Raw genomic sequence first — 20758 nt, forward strand, 5'->3', positions numbered from 1 at the left:
TCCAATAAACCTCTTTACATACGTATTTTAGCTTTAGAAATTAAGTTATTTCAGTAGCTTCCATGTGCCAGGTAGAGAACCTGGGTGAGAATGATTCGAAAATTTTTGGACCGCAACGACGTCCGACACCGGATTTTCTGCGACCCTGGGCACTTAACGCTTTCGCGTTAATAAGGTATGCATAAGTGCAGAAGATCCTGCATTATATTACTTGCCACATGTGTAACTTTCGTGGTGAACAGTGTAGAAATAAGCGCTACCATGATTGTTGTCGCTATTTTAGCGATATTGTCTATAGATATGCGACTCCCTTATCTGTTTAGCGCCAAGTTTATTTTCTATTTAGCGACGGGCGACTTTTTGCCCCCGATTCCTTAAGAACAATTGGAGATATATGGCCACTTCGAAGATAGAAAAGTTCCTTCAAATGCAACATTTTCGAACACACGTCATTATTCAGGATATGCGTATATGTGATCAAATTTGGCCAAAACCATGTGTAAGCTCTTTGACCTTGACTAATCGATGGCCGTGTTTACATCGGTGGTGTTTAGAGTAGGCTTCACTGCGCAGTTACTTTCACAATATTAACAGAGTGCTAACAAAATTTATGTTCTTTTTTTCTTTTACCGTCGTTCTTTACGAATCCAATTCGAATCGGTCTTTTAACGCTCTGAGCCCTGCATAAGCTTTCACTACATACGTTCGATTGGTGGAGTTTTGCAAGAGTTCGAAAAAATAAAATTACCAATATCTATTGCGCCACGCTCTATGGCGCGATTCAGAACGCGGCTGGTGAATAGTAAGATAGATCGACTGCTGAATGGCATGAAGATATTAGAACAGCTGTGCTCATTCATGCGCGTCTCATGTCTTTTGGACAAATCAGTACTCCGCAGAGTTTCCAGGTCGATCAAGCAACGGATGCGCCGAATTCGACCTTTATAGAAGTCACGTGATTGCCATGACCGTGTTCTAGTGCGACTAATTACGTGTGGCAGAATTTAGCTCTACCTTTGGGAGTTCAGGGAACTACGCAATATGCAGGGGCAATGCTCGACCATGTGCTTTTGCGTCCTAAGATGGCAATAAATTTCAGCTGTTATCGTCCGGTATGTGAGCAAATAATGAACCAAAAGCTAACTACACACTGCTGCTAAAATTATTGTTTATTCCTCACCCTTACGGGTCCTAGACAAACGCGAAACGTTTTGGTAAATGAGTTACGCCGCATTATTGTATAGTGTAGCGTTTCAAAATGCCTATTTTATCTAAGCTTACTCAGCAGTTCTAGAAACAATTTCAGTGACTTCGCAACGATCTATAGACGTAGTTTAGCAACTTTCTTATCTTACTTAAGCTGCATGCTTCGAAAAGCTTTTGGCGACACAGCAACTACCTGGTGGGCATGACATCCGTCCAGTGGGAGAATCGATAGACAATTTCGCATGGCTTGCTGAATTCGGAGCCAAACTTTTTATGAAAAGACGTCGCAATGGAGCTGGTTTGCAATACTAGGACAGTTGGTTTTACTTCTAGTTATAGAAAAAGCATGACAAATGACGACCGCAACACGGGCGCTGAGTTTTATGCATATTAGTCCACGTTTGTTGCGCTCTTGTCACGTGCCACCGAGATGAAAAGTTTGGAAGATATTTAAGTTTGTATTAGAGGCTTCTGTTGGAGTGTGATGAAGCCATCTTATCTTTTCTTATTTTTTTTTTGTAAGAGACACGGTGCCCCATCACTAGCCATCACCTATACTTGCAACTGACCCCCCTCTTCACCGCATGGATGTCCAAACTGCCCTTTTCAGGAATGCAAAATTATGCCCGCCACATAATTGACTTGCCCATCCCGTACGACTGGAACGCTCCCCTTTTCTTCTGCAAGCTGACCTTAGCTACATTTCCACATCTAGCTATCATTGCTGAGTAAATGGCAATGGCTACCATAAAACCCTTCAATTCCCACGCAACCCTCCCGTTACAGCATACCAATAGCACGTATCAAATGTTTTGCCTTATGGCACACCATTTATCGAAAAAAAAATAATGAACAGTTTGTTGAAATGAAGAAAGGACCCTTGACGGGCTTAGTAACACTTAGTAACTGTACTAAGAAAACACTTAGTAACCTGTTCGAAGAGCCCAGAACAGCGTGCGAAAGTTGTGACAGGGAAGATTTGTGACTGTAGTGGCAACCTTGAGAAGTGAGAAGTAAACCTTTTTCACTACATGTGGTATATAAAGCAGCAGCTAAGAAACACTTGGTTAAAAAATTTCGGCGTCGACCCCATCTTGGCCCCTTCTAGGCCTCGTCGCTAATAGTTAGCCTTCCCAATAGAACATCCATATGACTATACTGCTTCGCAGGACACCCGTCAAGTGCGACTGAAAAACTGCACGTAGTCAGCTACCGCGTTGAGGCTAAAAACATTTATGTATTTCGCTGCAGTTACCTTGGCGTTCCAGTTTCTGCTGTAGTCAAGACCGGTGTCGCGCAGCACTGGGTAATCAACTGCTATGGCATTTATCGGAGTGCAGGTACAAGCATAAAATTAGTGCGGTACTGTTTCAGTTTGCACAATATTTTACGTATATTCAGGTTTGTTTTGACTAGGAAATTTACAATAAGCTACGCAAATATCCCGCACTGCAGAAGGACTCACAGTTGGGATATGAGCGAAAAGAATAGGAGATTCTAGAAGTTCTAATCACTAAATTACTGCGCGTTTGCTACGACATAAAACAATTACTGAAAAATTATTAGTATTTCAGTCGTTCGTCTCTATTTTGTGGCTGTCTCACGACTGCTTCACGCTAAGTTACCATAGCTAGACTCGTAACTCGTAGCTTTCATCTGTAGAAAGTTTACATCTGCAAATCGAACGCGCACCCCGCATGTTGTAGGATATAACTGCTTAAAAAAAGAGAACGGTGAAGTAATAATAGACCCAATCTGGTTTATCCTTTCTTTCTTAGCAGAAGTGCGATACGCAAAAAGAAGTGTGGCAGAAGCAGTACTCTGCCTTACCCAGCCTTCTACTGAGTATGAGCCCGTGCCGAAACATTGGCGCATCGATCTCCAGAGAGAGCTGCTTCTCCGATTACAAGTCACTGCTCCTCGACCACACGTCCCGTAGTCCAGATATCGATAAGGTGCCGCGAGCTCCTCGCCCCCATAGTGTGCTTTTCATCCTCGACCGAGATCCGGCGCGTGTTTGTTCACGATGGGCTACCTCGTCAGACACACGTAGGGTCTCTCTTTCTTCTCTCCACCCGGCTGTCCTTCGATTCTCGCCAGCGCCTTTTGCTCTGACGCTTTCTGCCGAGACGCAAATGCACGGCTTTCTTCTTTTGTGCGTCCATGAATCCTTGCGGGATGCATCCTTCTGTTTCCGGACAGTTTAGTGTAGCGGGCTGGAGCCACCGATTGGCGTTCCCACGGTCCATTCAGCGCTATCATGCAGATAATCTTTTTCTTTTCTGCAGCGAGAAGTGGGCTCAATGGAAGACCTTGTAGGTCACTAGGGCAGTTACTGGAGATTCTGTTACCGCCATTCCGCAATACCTAGATTTTACTAATACTGAAATAGTATAATGCATCATGTCCCTACGTCTTCGCCTGGCCTATATAGCAATTTTTGGCTTTATCAGACCGTCTTACAACGACAGCTTGTATGGGCAGAAAATTATTTACTGTGTTGTGAAGCAATTAGAGCCAAGGACAGGCTTGCACTACAAAATATTTGTTCTCTTTGACGTCGTTTGCGCGTTCAGAGCACCACCGCTTAATTTGTATTCCTAACACTATATGCGATTGAGTCAGGAACTATTCTTGATGATTAGATATGCCATGTGAAGTATCTTTTAAAGGTATAGACGACGCAAGTGGGCCCGAAGAGTGGCGACAATGATAATAATGCGACAGGATTACGTGCTTCACGAAGTGGAAAATCCGATGGCGTGGCCGCAGGTGGGACAAAAGCTCACCTCGTCACAGAAACGCACTCCTACCAGAGCTCGCACGTTCGTCGCCGTCTTCCACAGCTGGCTCCGATGCCACTCATAATGCAAGCTTCCTATGCTACCACTCCCTGTGCGAAGCCGCTGACGGCACTGGTTCACTTCCAGTCAGTGCGCTGATTTCGGTGAGTTCTGTCGTGTGCTTCAATGGACGAACTTTCGAAGGAGATGGTGCCAAAAATAACGTCATAGCGTGATAAGACATAGCGCCCCGCGTTGCGATGCTGCCAGTCGGTATGCGGTGGTTTCGGTGCGTTCTGTCATGCACTCTCATGGAAGAACCTTTGACTTCGACTTTTATTATGGTTTCGAGGGTGTGCCGACGACAGCATGACTACCATAGAAAGATGACGATGGTATAATGACGATGGTGTGACGTGGGACAGCTACATTACGACGGCATGGAAACGAAGATATGACGACGACTGCATCAGGACCGTGAGTGTCGACGATGGCGTGTACGCGTATAATCACCTCGATGACGTGACGCCAAAAGCATCGTGACACTGGCTTGACGACAGTGCAATGGCTACGACAAAATGACGACAATGAAACGACGTCAATAGCATAAAGGTAACTTTGTGACCACTACACGATATCGACAATAGAATAATGACAGCAGTATTACGAGGATGGCTCGAAAAGGGCGTGTTGAGGAGGATATGACAACACTGACAGCAACAAAGTTAACCGGTAGGCATATGAGGATGACACGGCAACGAAAGAACGATTGCATTATTATGAAGGCTCTGAAGTGACGACGACGGAATGAAGACAACAGTATGACAACGACTGCATGTAGCTGTCGGAATGCACTTCTGCGATCAGCTGTCGCCGCGGGCTGCCTTAACTCGCTAAAATCCAGTGTTTTTTTTTACTATGTCCGGTTCTGGCCAATGGGGCCACCCGAATCAGCACTGTATCCGGTGTTTATTTGCACTGTGCCCAATACTGGCCAATCGAGCCATTCCAATTCGCTGTATATGTGGTGTTTGCACCATGTTCAGAGACGTTTAGAGCTGCACTATCTCTGGCCTGGGTCCACATTTTTCGCAAAACAGTATCGATGCTTCCTTACGCGTAACTTTACAGTGATCTTGGTTTCAACTAGTCAGAGAAGTGCTTGGTTTAGGAAACGTTTACTGCTACATTGACAATTGAAATCCAATAATAGTAAGTGAATCATATGCAATGTTATTCCACGACAATGATACAACAGTCCTCAAGTTTCACTTACGTAGACTTACACAGTTAAAAAGATTGATTAAGAAACTTCTATATGAATTTGTCACAAATATGGAAGCGTCTACAGTGAATGTGCCGCAGATGGCATTACATTGGTACATATCATGATATAATGGCGAACGCAGAAATGAGTCATAATTATGTACATTCAATGTATGTGGCTTGCATTGTAGCTAATAAAAACAAATGAAATTGTCATTCAAAACGAGGCAGGCTAAGAAACAAGCTTAACGCGCCCATGAAATACCGACACGAATGGCAGTGACAGTTTCCAAAGGAATTCCCCTTCACCGAGCAAGAAGAGCGTCTCCGACAAAACAGATAAGAGCACGAAACGCCATTTGGGATGATAAGTAGAGCAGCGTGCCGACAGCCTGCGAGAAGATGCGACAACCACCTCGCATTGATTGCACCGCAGCCAAAAGGCAACGTCAGCAATAAGTGGCGTGAAGTGGTCCCGCAAACAATGGCCAGAATAATTGCAGCGACCTCATCCAACGCCGTGAAATCTGGCATACACAGCACTCCCCAAGACTCGAGCTGCGACACATGGCCCCTGAATATATTGTTTGTTTAGAAAACGTTAATTTCAACTGAAGGCCACGCGAAGACATTGAGTCACTATGACGGCGCAATTTTACCAGGACAATAATATATACAAAGTACGGAAGATTGTATACACAGCACGGTTTCAAATAAACGTCGGAGCCCACATGGCCTCGGTAGCATACAGGATGTTTCGCTTGAGCCAAACATTATCAATATGCAAATGCTAAGTAGCAGGACAGAAAAGAGGTAATGTTGTTTGCCGTCGCTTGGAGGTACTCAGATCATTTGTTGCATTGCGCCTAATTAGCTAAATTATTTTAACTAATTAAGGAAGTTCTCAATTATAATTATATGAAAAATTACAATGATAAACTTGAAGAGCTACACAAAAAACTCCCGATACAGCTTTCCGTTGCTCAATGTGTGCCACATAACGGTGTTTTCCCGAACGTGAAAGAAACCTGTGAATACACGCAAAGTGACTCGAGCAGCCAGTCGTGTGGCATTCTTGCGTTTATTCGCGCGCTTCTTTCACCCTCAGGAAAGCACTTTTATGTTGCAGGTATTGAACAACGGAAAGGTGTATCGGGAGTTTTTCATGTTGCTCTAAAATTTTCTCATTGACACTCTCCATCCAATTAAAATAATTGAGCAGTGAAGATGGGACCATGCCCTACACTCTCTAGTCTGTAACGCATTGGGAGCACTTGCCACCTAACGCCACATGAAATCGCGTAGATGGCAAGGCAGAAAGGATGCTGTTATCGCACCCCACGATACCTTGTAGTAACCTGCATGACGCTCTGGGGGAACCAGACATGCAGTAGGCCTGACAGCGATTCCACAACACTATTTCTGGGGACCTCTACGTCAGGACATACACGTCAAGTAAGACTAATTATCTAATTAGGTGCGATGTCAAAAATAATCTGAGTATTGCCAAGCAACGAAAAACAACATTACCTTGGTTCGGTCCATCTATGTGGCATTTGCATATCTTTAATGTTTGGCTCCAGTTACGTCTGTATAACCATACAGACCCACGGAAACACACACTTGTACGTAAACTAGTTTTCAGATGATATAAAATGATGTTGAATATCTACATTGTACACAATGATTATGTACAATGGTGATATGGCAGAGGCACTTTCCAAAATTTTGTGGTGATTCTATGATATGTGTATATATAAAAATTATCATGCATACAAGAGTACGCACACACAGAAATCACATGAAGTGGCGTACTATGTACATTCAGTGAATACTTTTGATGGTGTGGCTACAAGAGCCAGGCTGCTGGAAAATTAAGCCATATGCGTCCATCAGCCACAGCATGAACACTGTCGAAGGAACTCCTCTTCCCTAGGGAGGAACGTCTCCTCTGGCAGAAACGACAGTAGCTATGTGTAGGGCCTCTCCTGAAGTGAAAATAGAGTGCGATGACAATGTCCCGCGGCAACTGGCTCGCATCGGTTACGCCATAGGCAAAAGGCACCCGTAGCAAGTAAAAGTCGCGCAAAGCTTCCACATGAGCAGCGATGAAATGTAATAAAGCGGCTAACTTCAAGGCCATAGAAACTAGCAAGCACGGCCCTCTAAATTACCGTAGCAACGACGCCTTGCAGTGGCACATGCTTGTTGAATTCTTGAAGGGGGCAATTCGGACACAGTGAAGATGGGACCATGCCCTACCTCTCTAGTCTGTAACGCGTTGGGAACACTTGCCACCCTATCGCCACATGAAGTCGCGTAGGTGGCCAGGCAGAAATGATGCCGTTATCGCACCCCACGGCACATTGTTGGAACATGCGCGGCGCTCTGGAGGAATCAGATATGCAGTATGCCTGACATTGTTTCCACAACATGGTTTTAGGGGGCGTCAACGTTAGGACATGCGTGTTGTACGTGGTGATAAAATGCCACGACCGTAGAGTAACAATCAGGTGTGGTTAACACCTGTGGCCCGCGATGCAAGCATACGCCCGGTAACATGTAACGAATTTTGTGCCAAGGAAATAGCAGGCGAGTTCACGCGTGGGCCACTGATCACGCTGCAGCAGGCAGAGCTGAAATCGAAAAGCAAGGAGCCGGCAGCGGACAGACACGGATGGGAACGTGAACCCACCATGAGAGGATGGTTGCCCAAGCGCCGCCCAACTTACCTGTTCGGTACTGTCCGACTAGAAGAAAGAACCAAGGAGACACTGCCACGACCTTGTATCCCGTAATGGTGGCTGTACAATGTGACAAACGTACCACACATGGTTGCCAAATGCAGCTTGTGCTGAGTACCTTTTTCCTAAACGGGGTAAATCATACCATTGAACATCCTGAATATGTCGCCTTACATTCTCAAGCCACACAGAGTCTGAGAGGCCATCATAGCTGTAACCAAGGCCTAAAATGCGAATAGAATGGCTGTTTTGAAGACGCAGAAAGGAGCTTAGGTGTGTATGTGAGTAACCAATGAATAAGGGATCCGAGAGGTTATAATTACGACATTTATTATCATGTTCCGATTCTGGTGCTACCGATTTCCGTTAGCGTTGTACGATTCTTACGCTGAAGAACACTTTATATGTTGCCCAGTGTTAGCCACAAGTTTATGCAACCTAGGGGTTGAAAAGCTCGGGTATATTAAAGAAAAAATAAGCTTGTGTTCTTGAAACGGCACTTAACATTCTAACCTTTAAACAAAGTATGAGACTATTAGGGTGCTACCTCTTTGAGAGTGATCAATAGGCAGGTGTTAAGCACGATTACATGCTCCTGAGACCGCGGCCAGACACGAGATGTCAAGGAAAAAAAAACAACAGGAGGAATCAAATAGGCAAACAAACAACCAGCAAAACCAACCCATATTTTTCGATTTTGCTACAACCGCGTTTCTCATGCAGAGCCTGGAATGCGCAGTCGAGGCCAAGCACACTCTCAGTGCGCGCGAAGTTCTCCCACTGGTAGGTCCGTGCATAGGTTAGTGGTACAGTTCAATGCACACTGAACTGTACCACGCACCAAAGTAGCTGTGAAACGATTGCTTTCCTTTTTCGTCACGTAGGGAGACAGGGCAGCAGGCAAAGGAGGGAGAAGAGGGCGCCATCCTTGTGTATTTGTTCAAGGAGAATAAAAATTCAATTCAATTCAATCTTCCATTGAGGCGAACTGGTGCTCTCACTAGTAGGCGTTCAGAGGGTGGCACTATTTGGAGAAAGCACGATGAGTGTTGTAAGGCAATCAGAGACGCGGGCTCAGCAAGCTTCCACCCTCTATACTCGTAAGGGTGGGGGGGGGGGGGAGAAGAGCAGTCACGTTCACCCACCCGGCCAGTACGGAACGTGAGGTCTGTGCCAGTTCTGCTGGGCCACGTGTCTCTAATCCGACTAAGACCAGGTTCCCTCTTTCGTAACTCGTATTCAGCTGACGTAGTGATAGGGTTAGCGCCATGTTTTCCCGCCCGCCGATGAGAGGCCATCGTTCGCGCTCTTTTCGCCGTTTGCCTCATTGCTATACTGCGAGAAAAGATAATCTCTGTCGAGAGTTATTTCCGTCAAATTAGCCGATAAGTGGCTCGTAAGCGTACCTGACGCCGTGTCGCGTCCCAGCTCACGTTCTCGTAATGAGCAGGAAAGTGGAGCAAGATAACGCTCTCAAGAATAAAAATAAATAAACACGTATGAAAAAGGAAAGCAGGTTGCTGGCAGAAAAAAACAATTCGCTTGAAACGCTATTCAAGTGTGTTTTTGTTTTTTGCCTAATGGAGTAGTTTTATACTAACGCTAGTGTCACGTAGCTGCTCCACGCTTTCACGCCTCTGGCAGAAACCTATTGAAATTGCAATTTTCGCCGTCCCCTTTTCCAGTTTACAGCAGGCATTGTTAGCGTCCTAAGTGAATGCATACTTGATCATAGTGCCTTATAAATGAGTGCAAAGGTAATATTAAAATGTAAAAGTGGTAGATATCCATTCTGTCCACATTTCTGTGGATTAGAGAGCAATGCATAAAGTAAAGAATAAGGAGCATTTCAGTTTTCCGTAGAACTTTGTAGGCCGAAATTTACATGTAGGAACTCTATCTATCTATCTATCTATCTATCTATCTATCTATCTATCTATCTATCTATCTATCTATCTATCTATCTATCTATCTATCTATCTATCTATCTATCTATCTATCTATCTATCTATCTATCTATCTATCTATCTATCTATCTATCTATCTATCTATCTATCTATCTATCTATCTATCTATCTATCTATCTATCTATCTATCTATCTATCTATCTATCTATCTATCTATCTATCTATCTATCTATCTATCTATCTATCTATCTATCTATCTATCTATCTATCTATCTATCTATCTATCTATCTATCTATCTATCTATCTATCTATCTATCTATCTATCTATCTATCTATCTATCTATCTATCTATCTATCTATCTATCTATCTATCTATCTATCTATCTATCTATCTATCTATCTATCTATCTATCTATCTATCTATCTATCTATCTATCTATCTATCTATCTATCTATCTATCTATCTATCTATCTATCTATCTATCTATCTATCTATCTATCTATCTATCTAATTTGATCTATCAATCCGTCAAAGCATTTTGGACTTAGTTAGCTAGCTCCTCGTAAGCGGCCAACTGCCAATGGCTGTTGCCAGTTTATTCCTGCTTCAATATTCTATACACAGCATATTGCTATGGGCAGGTAGGACGCTCTAATATATAGCGACCTTCTAAACCTAGCATACAGTTTATGCGATACGGCTAGAGGAGTCTTTATTTCTGGGCGCAGAATATTGGCGATGAAATTTTGGAGCTCGTACCACATGATAAATGGCACTGGGCGCACTTCACAAATGGTAACCACCTACCGGGAAGAGGATATACGTGTGTTCACAAATGCGCGCACATAGACAGTCAATGCATGCCAGCCCACGCACCTACCCCTATAACAACTTTCCTTTGTTAAGCTGCTCTGTTTCAAACTAGCTCGATAGATCAGGATTCCGTGAAAAGCTTATATTCCGCGTTTTTCGCCTGAGCAACAGTTCAGTGACATGCGAAATAGTCAGAAGACGACTAACTCAGATAACAAAATAAAGTTGAACGCCAGTTAGCACTGCTACAAACGGGTTTGGTTGGTGATACTTCGTGCCGTGACCTCATGGACATTTTTACTTGCACTTAATTTTGTCTGTGTCTTCTTTACGTCCACTACTTCCGTCTGTCTACATCCTTTAATGTCGCAAGTATCGCGCGTAGCCTAGCATTAAGGTTGCCCGAAATTTCAGCTCCCGAAGTTTTGGTGGGAGTTATGACATTAGCACCCCCTTTCACCTTTAACAACTTATCGACCTATCCGTAAGAGTTCGCTGATGCAGATATAACTTCAGAAAACGCCAAAGATACCTGTGGTTCTTACTTTGTGTCATTTCGTCTGTGCCGTTGACAGCTCCATAGCTGAGAAGACGCAGTGACCACTCGCTCAACTACTGAGCCATGTTTCGTTTCTGCACAGGCGAAATAAGTATAAAAATGCACAACCTTTCTTCTCTTGACATAACATCTTAAGAGCTGTCAACAGTTTCTGCTGACCCTCTGCTACTCTAATACGTCGTCATGGCGAGGGAAGCAATAAGGACAAGAAACAGAAAAAAAAGAGCGTTCTTGAGAGCTGGCCAATGAACTCTCTCGGTTTCTTCTCATTCACTTTAAGTCAGATTTTCTTTTTTTCTTTTTTTTTTCACCGAATCGTGCGAAGTGCGAGGCACTCAATAACTTCTTCGACACTTCTCCTCCGGGAACCTCCGAGTTATCCATCATGGAGAAATGCACCCCTACCTTCTGAGCTGACTCTTAGAAGGAGGGCTTATTTCCGCTTCACTTTGCATTCTTGCTTCATTGACGTCAGTGTGTTTTGATGTTTCAGGAAGGCTACGTACACTTATATGTATTTAAACAATCGAGAAGGATTTGGGTCATCGAAAGTTATTCGACTTGCACACTCGAATTGCACTGCCGACCGCCCTGAGCTCTATTGTTATGGTGAATCGTGAGCTGTCATCGTATTTTGTGAACTTTGTATTTACTCCCTACCTGGAGTGTAACGAATGTATATGTGTCTTACAAAAATAAACCAAGAACTTCTAATGAAGCTGCAAAGCGATACCCATGATCGCAAAAGACAGGGGCGGCGGCACTTTTTTGTAACTGCATCCTTCGTAGCCACATTGTTGAAAACGAGTAAGCTGAAGGCGTCATCGGCAATGCCTTTGAGGATGTGGGAAACCTTGTCGGACTCAGTCATGTGGGCGTCAACATTACAGTCATCTCTAATGTCAATTACATTAGAGATGACATACACTCCCCCAAGAAATTATTCCCCAATCCCCAAGTCCCCCAATCTCCTGTCACTTACCCAGACATCTTGGGGAAAGGGCAGGAGATGCCTTTCAGGCTTCTACAAAAGTATTTACGGTCACGCCTAGACTATGGAGCAATAGTATGTAACTCCGCTGCACCTAGTAATTTGAAGACGCTTGATCTCGTTCACCACTTGGGTATAGGCCTTGGTGCCGGTGCTCTCAGGACTAGTGCCATAGAAAACGTCTTTATGCACTCTAATGAATGGTCTCTTGATCTTCGAAGGACATATTTAGGTTTTTTCCTACGTCCTGAAGGTTAAATCAGATTTCGCATCATGCTCACTGCCAGACTGTTCTGTAAACACCCAGCTATTCGGGCGCAATGGATCCTTCGTTTGGAAGCACTCACGGAGGATGCAGGCGTCCGCTTCTAGAAAATGTCCTATTGGCTCCCATAAACATGCCCTCACCATAGAAGTGGCACACCATTAAAAGCGATATCTCTTTCATAGAATTATCAAAGCGTGCCCTGGTGGCACATATACAGTCCCATTTTCATGAATTCCAGGAGAAGTACTCTTGTGCAGGATACTGTACAGATGCTTCAAAGTCCTCTAATGGTGTTTCTTACAAAACTCTAGGAGACTCATTCTAAATATCTGGCACACTAAATCCACAGACACCCATGTTTACAGCGGAAGGATACGCTATACTCGGCTGTTAAACACATAAGGCTCATAGATCTCGCTAGGGCTACTGTGTTCACAAATTCATTAAGTGTAGTCAGAGCCATGATCAGTCAGCGAAAGCATAAGAACTCCGTTTTTAAGGAAGTGCACAGCTTGTGGTGCTCTGCATATATGTGCAACCAAGTGCTTGTCTTATCTTGGGGCCTGGCCGCAAAGGTACAGAACGCAGTGAGGCTGCTGACAAAAGCGCTACATGAGTAACTGTTAGCGACACAGACGCGAATATCTCCATCCGTGCCATAGCTCTAAAGTCTTTTATTCGCCGGAAGCTGAAGAAGCATTGGCACGGAAAGTGGGATAGCGAAGTATTAAATAATCTACACATTATAAAACTAAAGCTAGGGAACTGGATAACTGAGAAAACGGCATAATATAAGGAAGTACTTGTCTGTCAATTAAGAATAAAATCCAAAGTACTCACTCTTACCTCTTTACTGGGACGAATGCTTCGAGTAAATGCGGCAATTATCTCACCGTTCTCCATGTTCTTATTCGTTGCCCTCCAATAAAAGCAGAGGGGGAAAACTATTTCCCTTCTGCATGTCGCGAAAGCATACCTCTGTATCCGTCATTTTTTCTTGGAAAGGAACCGCGTTTTAATCTGAAAACAGTCTTGGAGTTCTTAGCTGAAACAGATATCCTGAAATCATTTGGTCAGGTAATTTTTAGCACGTGATTAGCAGCCCTTGTATCCAAGGGCTCTCTTCTGGCTATTGTGTCCCTGTTAGGTTTTGTTGTGTCATATGCTTTTAACGAAACGAAATTGCCATAGCCCACATGAATAACTAGTCAATGGCATGATTTTAGAACCCAAATGTTTGACGCCATTTAAATCAACAGGTTCTTTAGGCCCTTATACAGCAATGTCTCTCATCTGCCATGAGGAATTTATTGTCCACGCCATCTACAACTCATCGATAACATTACCATTTGTCGTGGCGCTCTTTAAGCCATACCTGACCCCAGTGCCATAAAACGCCACACATCATCTTTATAGTCCGATTATCTTCTACGCCATTAAACAAAGAGCGGTTACTATCCGACGGTGCAAAGAGCAATTTTGCGTTTCATCCGTTTAGGCACTCTTGCACATACCTACCTGCATCGCCAAGGCATTTCGACCGGAAGATCTAAAGAGAAAGCTACTGCAAAAGAATTTGGAATGAAAACATTCCTAACAATTTATTTTCTCCAAATATCGCGGGTGTGGCTCGTAGCCATCAGCCTACAAAGATCCAGTACTTTGGGCCATGGACAAATATTGTTCTCCAAACTGGTTGCAGTTGAGAGGCTTGTGGAGAAACTACATTGGCAACGGCATTTATTTACGTTGCAGAGCTAGACGTTCTAAAACCAAGCAGCTGTCACAAAAATATAAATAAAGGGAGGGAATATAATTATATATAAGAATTTGTGTAATACTTTTCTATTCTCTTATTCTTCCAGAAATCGTATAAGGCACTGCGATTATTTCATTTGTGATTAAGAAATGGACAGTTGTCATTCTCTCTCTCCCTTTTTCTCTCTCTCTCAGCAATTATGCCTTTGAATATGGAGGCAGGATGGAAATGGACGTATAGTTGGCGATGTTTCAATGCGACCTCATCGGTAGATCTACGTAATATTAGTTGTACATTTGGCAACATCGACCAACGATAATTCAATATTACCTCAACAATTATTTGCAAGGAACAGAAAAACTTCCGCATTATCCCGCGTAGGTGGAGTCCCAAGCATCCGTCAAAGAAACTCGGAGATTTGTGGCGTCCGTGCATGGAAATGGGAGGAAACAGGCTATGTAATACGACCGTACAGCGTAACTGTTGCACGGTGCAATCGACCGCAGCACGGCTTCCAGTGCAGCACTCATTCTATTGCACCACGCTCTGTCATCAAAGATATTGTCCTTTTTTCTTTGTTTCAAAAATAGGCCGAGTATGCAAGGGGCTCAGTAAACATAGGTAGAAGTGTCCTTTTTGACTAGATATAGTCAAGAAGGACACACGCCTACATAACTTTTCTGATATTTCAATGCGCCACTCACTGCTGCCCGCGGTGCATAGAAATATATTGAACGGCTTCATTGATTTTCATCTTTTGTTGAACTCAATAGGTCAAGAGCCTAACCTATATGGTAACATTCATGATAACGAGACTATCTTCAGAGATATTGCGAATCGCAGAAAGGACTAACGTAAGAAGGTTTGTGAATATTGACAGCGTTTTGTACCACAGGCAATTTCATTGGGCTGCAGCTTTGTGGTAAAGACATTTATCTGCGAAAGAAGCGAAAAAGTATACTCTTGTCTTTGAGATGAGGCAAAGGCTAACAGATGACACCGAAGCCCGAGCTTTTGTTGTACCTTCGGCTACGCGAGTTTCGGCGAGCCGCATCTCACAAGATGCGTCCCTCGTTCATTGGATATTCAAAATAGGCTGCACATCTGTTTTTGTTTCACAAGCTAATCCGTGAGCAGGTACCCCACCTTGACACAAAAGAAGGACGACCAAAGCCGCGGGAGAAGAAATTGCGAGGACAAATGCAGGGGAAAAAAACGTCACGTAACTAGGGGCGCGAAGTGTGCAACATGGTAAACCCTGCTTTCTGACACGTCACGATGCATCGCAGTAATTTTGAACACTAACTTTTGGTCCCATTTGATTCTGATTGCTCTTTGAACGTGACAAATTTTCTGTGGAGAACAAAAGGTGACAGCGCATATGAACAGAGAGCGCTAATTTGCTCTTTATTTTTCGCTCCCTTTCTCTCCCTCTCTTCCTCTCTACATATTTCTATTTCTTGACGCGAATGTTTCTGCGAACTCATTTTTCCAAGGCACATTCGCTACCAAAGCTTCTCAGTCACGCAACACGTTACGTGTGCGTAATCTTGTTGAGCCACTGGCATTGTGAAACTGCTATGGCTCCGAGCTTTCAATTTCCTCAAAAGGAAAAAGATAAATATAAGGAGAGTGAGAGCGCAGCAATCACTGAGGAGAACTGGAGTACCAGGAAGAACGAGCACTATATTTAACAGAAAAGCGACTTTGGTACGTAGATAATGCAGGTTCTCAAAATTTATTGCCTTTGTTTGACTATGTTTGAATGTCAAGACAAAAGGAAAAGTGTTTAATGACCTGGGAAATTTGGCATCGCCCGCGGCCGTCCACAGCACTTCGAAATATATTCAACAGCTTGATTAATTTTCATAATTTTCTTGTATTCAGTTGGTCAACCTTTTTTTGTGCTATTGGTTATGTGTTAAACCAGGTCGGTGCCACTGCGCAGTTGCCACATCACAGATGCCACATTCTTCACCTGTCTCCCGCATAGGGTACGTGACACTTAGACACAATGGCTAGTAAAGTCCTCATTTAAATGATATTTTGCCGTTTCACGTGCAAGACCAACGATATAATTATGATGTCCGTCGTAGTGAGGGTCTCCCGATTATTTAAATCACCAAGGTTGCCTTAACTCGCACCTTAATCGAAGTACATGAACCTCTTTGTATTTAACCACTATCGAATTGCTGCCGCCGCACCCGCGATTGACCCCATGACCTCGAGCTCGGCAGTGCGACGGATTAGTGACTAAGCAACCACGGCGGATGGGTATGGTATCTTGAGGTGTATTTAGAGGTAGGGTGTATTTCTCTGTGTACAACCACATTACAATTCTCCCTTCCACTCAGAGAGAGAGAGAGAGAGAGACGAAGAGAGAAAGGTAGTTAGGTCGGCAAAGGCCGTGGGAAGCGAGAAAGGCAAAGAATATTCCACAGGCATCATGGGACGTTCGCACTGAGACATTCGGCGTCTGCACAGGCGCGTAACCCAGTTCGCGAGCGGCGAAATCCGCCGAAATAGCCCTTTCCACGCCGATCGGTTCCGGACCGATTTTTGTGGCAGCAGTGGCTGGATTCCCCTACCGCGGACCTAACGGAGCGCGAGTCAGAAACTCCAAGGATGACAGCCAAGTCCGACGCGCTGGTCGTGTCGCAGACTTACAAATCCGTGGCGACATCAGAAATCCTCATCGAATTTATGTGTAACCACCCCGTCCTTCTCGACAAGCGACACGTCAAGCGCCACGACAGGCGCCAGAAGAGGTAGCTGTTCGACGGCGTGACCCAGCTTCTCGTGCTCTTGCAGGACAGGACGAACCACATACCGCCACTGACGTCGTATTTTTTCTGCACTTCACGCATCGCCAGAAAGGTGCTTGCCAGCAGGCCTAGCCGTAGTACCTCCTCTTGCTCAGGATTTATCGTCACCGTTACAAGCAGTGATGAAGTGGCGCAAAGTAAAACACGCTAACTCTACGCAAGCGGAGATAACTGCGCAGTTTTGAGCTGCGGGAATGTCCGGGATATCCCGCGCTTCCTTGGAGGTTATTGCTTTACAATGCAGATGGCGCTCTATCGCGTCCCGGCGGTGCTGGCGGCGCGGTGGGCAAGCGGTGTGAACGACGCGTATTTGGCATCCTGGATAATTACGTTCATTGGAAACGCCGGATTACCCAGTGTGAACGAGCCACCATAGTTCGCTTTCGTGCTCATGAAATCGCTCCGTCAACCTTTCCCTTCTTCATGAGTAAAACCGTCGGACATGATTAGAGTCGTGACTTGTGTAGAGCATAAACGTACACGTTGGATGATGGGAGTTCAGCAGCTGTTACACCTTTGTACCAGAAGAAGGCGAAAGCCTGCTCCCCGTTTGCTAATATATGAAGTTATGGAAACACACTTCTTTGCTAGACATATTGGTAGTGAATTATGTTATACAATTGGGGCTATGCTTTTCGCAAGACATAACGAGCTGCAATGGGAAGTACAAGTGTGGCACTAAGGCGAGGTCCTCACTATGGTGGAGCTGCACGCGATTCTTCCGCAGTTGCATACTTGCGCGGCCATCCTCGCGAGCCGCATGAACCTGCATGTTCCTCTATCGCTCGCCGCCGGCAACCACCACCACCGCCGCTCCGACTGTGACGTCAGTGCGTTGAGAGAGCCATGCGCTTTTATGCAGAACACCTGGCATGACAGCAATTACTAAACTTAAAATTCGGCAGACACTCAAGACTGCTAACGCGTGGGGAAGGGAAAACATTAGACCGTTTGTAGGCCTCGGAAAGTGAGAACGAGCTCACTTTTTACACTTATGACGTGGCGCCACCACCTCGGCACCGTCACGGGCGCCGCCCAATGACGCAGGCACACGTATGTGCGATGATTGTGACGCGACGTGCGAAATCAAGCACGCACTGGGCACGCTAAGCCAAACCCACGGAGCAGCTTGGCTTCGGTGACGCGTGCTCGTCTCGTGCCCTGAAGGCCCGGATTCGATTCCCACCGAGACTGAAATCTACCAACATTTTCCTTTCAAACCGCTAATTTGCTTTCTTTACAGGAACCTCCCCGAGAAATGAGATATTTTGACGTGTTTTTTCTCTTTATGGAGTCGAACATTTTTCGTAGCGGCGCAGTTTTGCCAAGGGCATCGCGATCATACACACTTAAGGCTTTTTCCTTAATACAATGTCATGCATTACATTCAGTTGAATCGCAGTTAACTGCTTCTCATAAGTGCACGTACGTAGATTTCCAAGCATGTAGCTAAAATGCGAGCGCCTTGATCGGGCTGTACAATGAAAAACTCTGCATGGAATCAGAGAGCGGTTGACTATATAGTCCGTGGAACAAAATGCTCAAGGACAGTGATAACCTACGTTATCTTCAAAAACCTATGTTGTTATTCTGGCTAGTATGACCTTTTTTGCTTCATAATAGTTCCGTTATCCTTAACCAGAGCATTAAGATATGCTACCGGTACAGTTCTTTAAGATTCCTTCACATCATTTAAACTAACGTCACAATATTAGATAATAAAGGCACGTTTCGGTTGGAGCTTGCGTGTTTGCTCACGCGAATGCCGTGAAGCACCAGGCCATGTTCTCACTTCACACGGGAACGGCCAGTCGTGCAAGATAGCAGCGATTTCACGAAAACAATTGCAGTGATTCCACTCTGAAAATGTGGGCTTCCAGCGAAGCTGTGAAAAAATTTGCAGTTTCATTCGAAAGGCGAAGCACCGATTGCCATCGCAAATTAGTGGATAGCTGTACGAAGCAAGGAGAGTAGCTTTAGCAGCCATATGAACGTGTAAACTTTCGCTTACTAACTAAATTAACAATGATAGAATGCGTAAGCGTTACTGAACGAGGACGTAAGAAGAAACATTCACACAGAGAAAGCGCTCTCTTTGTATGTCTGCTTTTTTTATATTTCCTTGTTCCTTCGCGTTTACACAGTCGATCATGGATTCAAAGCAACTAGTCATTCAACATGCTTTAACTAAAAGAAACAACACTGTGTCACACGCGCACAGGTAAAAATAAAGACATCTCGCCGGAAACTCGCCGTCAAAATTCTGGAGCGAGGAATCGCGGCCGCAGCAAGGCGAATTGACCTTCATGCATCTCTCGCTTCAACGCAAACTAAACGTCGGAAGCTTAGCGCATACGAAGCTACCGGCACTACGCGCACTCTGAAAACATTATAGATCGCTTTGAAGATGAGGGCCGTGCGGGCGCGCACTTTCCTCAGGTCGCAGATTGTTTTCAAGACACAAGAGCGCCGGAAACGCGTCCCTACGGCGTCCGCCAGAGGCGTTTACTGCGGCGTCCGCCATTCGCCTAGTCAACGCGGCAGTAGCCGCCGCCGCAGTTGTTTCACTGTGTACGGAGCGGCCGGCGAGGAGGACATCGAAGCACCCTAACAGCCGCTAGAGAAGAACGTCCCTCCTCCCTCGCAGGCAACCACGGCGTCTACTACGGCGTTGGCCCAAAGCCACCTTGCGTTGGCCGCGCGAATCGCTGACGCCATGGGGCTCTTGCATTGCCCAGGGGGCGCTGCGAAAAAGGTGCTAAAAAGCGCCCTCTGTGCTAAAATGGGTCGTACCAGCTCGATCGTCTGCTTCGGAAAGCACGTTTACAATATGGACCCGCCACTTTCGGTTGTGTTGTTTCACGGCCTGCAGCGAATATCGGGCGCCGAAGATTTTTTTCAGGGGTGGCACGCTGCGTAAAGGCAAGAAATTATGCAGTGCCTAATACGTGTACGCCGTTCAAGAATTAGGCGGTGAAGTTTTAGCACGGTGTCAATCGCAAGTGAAGCGAGTCGCGTACGAAGTGGAACTTCAGGTAAGGTTTGCACGCTAGCTGCTAGATTCAGGCGCACAAACGCAAGGAAACGCTTGCTATAAGTGAATCCACAGCAGCGATAAGCAGGCATCATGTGTACGGAACTGCTCGAGCACACGACGGTACGCGCCGCGATGTACGAACTGCTCGAGCGCACGATCGTACGCGCCGCGACGGCAGCAGTCTTTCGACATGCTGCGAAACAGCGGGCCTCCTGCAGTCTTTGTTGACTGCATGCCGCTAAACAAGTAGTTATGCCTGCGCTGTAGTAGCGGCCATCTGTCCCTTTAGTAACTGGTAATAACTGATGCAACGCATGTGAGCTCGCACGTACGTGCGAATCGCGCTGCAGCGCGAGCTCGTGCGCTGCTCGCTTGATATAGGTTTTAATGACAGCGCTCGAACATCGATGTGCTGCAATCAGTACTGCCTTGCTGCGCTGCCTCAACGTGTTAGCTTGAGATGAAGGATGAGCGCATTAAATCTCTTAACCTGTGCTGCTCGTAGTGGAGTAGTGAATTGTCATCGAATGAGCCCGACCATTTGTGCTCATTTGCACACACCTGGTCACTTCACCACTTCGCATCGGTCGAATTGTTA

General features: G+C 45.2%; 1 long non-coding RNA gene across 5 annotated transcripts in view; it reads left to right on the plus strand.

Moving 5' to 3' along the window:
• LOC135902085 (uncharacterized) overlaps positions 1–20758 on the plus strand; it is a 414660-nt gene that overhangs the window by 211916 nt on the left and 181986 nt on the right. The window lies entirely within an intron of this gene.

This window comes from Dermacentor albipictus, chromosome 4 (assembly GCF_038994185.2).
Source record: "Dermacentor albipictus isolate Rhodes 1998 colony chromosome 4, USDA_Dalb.pri_finalv2, whole genome shotgun sequence".
In the NCBI taxonomy this organism is placed as follows: domain Eukaryota; kingdom Metazoa; phylum Arthropoda; class Arachnida; order Ixodida; family Ixodidae; genus Dermacentor; species Dermacentor albipictus.